Consider the following 3501-nt stretch of genomic DNA (forward strand, 5'->3'; position numbering starts at 1 on the left):
CATCTTCCTCTCCATCCCTCTCAATTTCTTATATGCCTCACCGATGGAGTCTGAATGCAGAGTGAAGTCGACCATTTTGCACTTCATCTTCTTCATTTTATTTAATCTTTCTTCTTACACAACAGCATGAAAATGGAAATTCGGTTTTGTATGATAGCACACATATCACAGATATCCAATTGTTTACCATCTCAGGGAAAGGCAAAGGGAGGGAGGGAGAGAATGTGGAACCAAAAATGTTAGAAAATGAATGCCCTTCCTCAATTTTTAACATACATAAAAATTAAATTATTAACAAAGAAAAAGAGAGCCTGGACATTGTATTATAAGAAATTATTGAAGATTTACCTAATATTCCAGAAGAGAATAAAATGGGAATTGAAGGTGTTGACTTGAAAAAAACACAGAACTCCTAAATAGTCAGAAAAATCACTCTTTAATCAAGGAAAAGGGGTTCAATGTAATAGTAGGACTCCACACAGAGCTGTGTGCTATCCACCACACAGTCTGTGGATTGTACTCTGGATGCTCTGGACACTGACCCCTGGGAGAGCCAACCTGGCTAGATTGATAACTCCAAAGAACAAAAGAGTTTGGGGAATCTATATACCATTTGGGGAATCTAGGGGCAAGGATAGATGATTGACATCACTATAGTTACCAAGAATATGGGAGTGTTTAAGATATAGAGACAGAATACAATCAAACTTGGGAAAAGAATCATAGCCAGAGGCTAGGGTGTAAGGGAAGGGACTACTTACAATGGATACTAAAAGTGGTCCCTGCCCAGGAGTGGGTCTTACCTAGGAAAGATACAATAGGGAGACTACCTAAAACAAAACTTAGCATATACTTAGTCCCACCTAACTAGGATTGCCATTTACCCCAAGATCCATTATTCAGTCTGAAACTGCTAGCCTGAGATTCCTTTCTGGTGTATTCTCCCAGGAACAGGGAACAAGTAGAAAACTTTGGGGCCTCCAATTTGCAATATATTCCTAAAACTTGAGGTTCATCAGATCTTACCAGGCTACACGTTTGGGGGTTTTAGATTCCATGTTGACAAAGGAATCTACTGATCAACTCCTGAAAAAGATCCCAAAATGAATATTCCTAGGAATATCATAGCCAAATTCCAGAAGGGGTATTTAGGGGTTCAGTGGAATGAGAACCAAGCCTAGAGAAAGGGGATCTTGGGTTCAAATTTGGTCTCAGGCATTTCCAAGCTGTGTGACCCTGGGCAAATCACTTACCCCCCAACTCCCACCCAGCCATTACCTAGCCCATACTTCTCTTCTGCTTTGGAACCAATATTTAGTATTTATTGAGACAGTAGGTAAGTTTCAGAAAAAAATGAATAAGTTGAGGAATTTGGAGGTTGAGGGTATGTGAAGTGGACCTTGAAATAGTAAGATGTACCCTTTCTAGTCACTATTCAAAGAGGCCAAGAAAAAACCTTCTTTAAAATGGAATATATATATATATATATTTAGAGAGAGAGAGAGAGAAAAATGTGGAGCAATTCCTAATATCATAGGCTTGAACCAATGTTCTCCAGATTTACAGAGAGAGAGATGTGTGGCCATGTCTCAAGTCATTGACAAAATGACCCCAGATTTACAGAAAAGCTCTTACTTATTTTACACATTCAAGCATTCCTTCAAATGAAAATTTTAAAGAAAATGGTGAAGGGTTGGAGACAGATTTTAATGTAGAAATAAATGACAGTAATATTAAATTTATAGTAGCTAAAAATAGAAGAGGAATTCAGGGCTGGATTACCTGGGAGAGGCTAAAGTTCTCCTATGGCTACTAGAGGATCATTCCAACCCAGGGGCTAAACCTCCTGCAAGAGGCCTCCAATACAATGGGAGACAGTTCTCAGCAGTCTGGAGCTTCCTTAAAGGCAAGTTCCCAGGGGGCAGGGGCAAACATTTTTTATTAACATCTTAAAGTAGAAACTCACCAAAGTGAATGAAGGGTGAGAATGAGGCACTCATCAGGGGTAGGAAAAACTAAATTTAATGACTTCTACTGGGGTCCTAAAGGTATTGATTAGAGTTGTTGGTAATTAATAACTTGAATTACATGCTAATTTCTCATACTACACAGGGTGTTGGAGGCAGCATTAATCTGTATATTCCAGGTCCACAGCCAGGATCAGGGTAGAGACCAGAATCTCCATCCTATCTCATAGGGGGATTCCTGCCCCAGAGTTGGAGGACAGAGAAGTGGCAGTCAGTGAGCACAGTCTCCATGAGGAGTAGGAAGGGAATGACTGGGAAGGAATTCAATCCTGAGGACAGAGTGGCACTTTAATAGACTCATTGATTGATGGAGAGTCCTTGTAGAGGCCAGAGGATCTGATTTGGGAAGCAGATATGAAGAAAGCTGAGTCCTGGGAAGAGGCTCTTGTAATAGTCCAGGGAGAAATAACTCTGAGACCCCTTCCTTCTGTGTGCAGTGAAAGTTCAAGGGAATTTAGAAATGACTAGATGTACCCTTTTAGCCACTATTCAAGTAACTGGGAAGCCATCAAATCAATTGCAACACTTTATTGAGAGAGAAAGAAAAGGTGTTCCCCCCAAAACATACAACTTAAAAATCTCCAACTTGCAGAACCCCCCCCCCTTATTTATAGGAAATAAATAACAACCTTCAGGTTAAATGACATCATCCTGACACATTCTCCCTGGTCACCTTCCAGCCTTCCTGAAGGGGGTCTCCTCCAAATGAACCTTTTAAGCAAATGGTGGAGGGTCATGTCAGAGGTTTTAATCTGCAAACAAGCCCAGAACTATTTATAACCCATTCTGGGTGCAGGGCTGATGGGGAGATGGCTCCCTCTGACCAGCCACTCTTGTGCTTTCTGTGCAGCTATTCTCTCAGGGAGGCCCCCCTTTGAGGGCAAGTTGCACAGCCTGGGCAAGAAGGGGCTGAAGAGGGCAAGAATGCAAATGAAAGCCCCCAAAGGTTGCTTGTGAAAGACCCTGGAGAAGGGAGCTGTAGCCCAGGGAAGAGGCTGTCAGCCTGGCTTTGGCTTCATAAAACTTATTCCAAATCACTACAATTTGGAACATTTTAAAAGTACAAACTCAAAAGGCCCCTCCTAGAACACTGCCTGTAGTAAAGCTCTCAGCTGTCCCTGCCTCACTCAGGCCAAAGGAGATCCGAGGTCTTTGTATTCCGAATGAGGGGGAGGGGCAATCGTCCTGCTCCGGATGCTGTCTTGGAGAGACCAGTTTACTAACTCCTATCGGGATTCGGGGCGCCTTCCTTGTGGAGATATTCCTATTGCTGATATATCTGAGAATGACTCACTCATTTCACACTTCACACACTTCCCTGAGATTCTGGGTTTTCTGGATTTTTTTTTTCTCAACAGAAAAAACATTGAAGTTTTAGAATTGACTCTGCAAAAGGAACCTCTGCCTGGCAATTAATGACGTAATCCACTCCTGACGTTGATTGGCTCTATCAGATGGGGGTTCGCCCAACCCC

Source organism: Monodelphis domestica, chromosome 2 (genome assembly GCF_027887165.1).
Source record: "Monodelphis domestica isolate mMonDom1 chromosome 2, mMonDom1.pri, whole genome shotgun sequence".
Lineage (NCBI taxonomy): Eukaryota > Metazoa > Chordata > Mammalia > Didelphimorphia > Didelphidae > Monodelphis > Monodelphis domestica.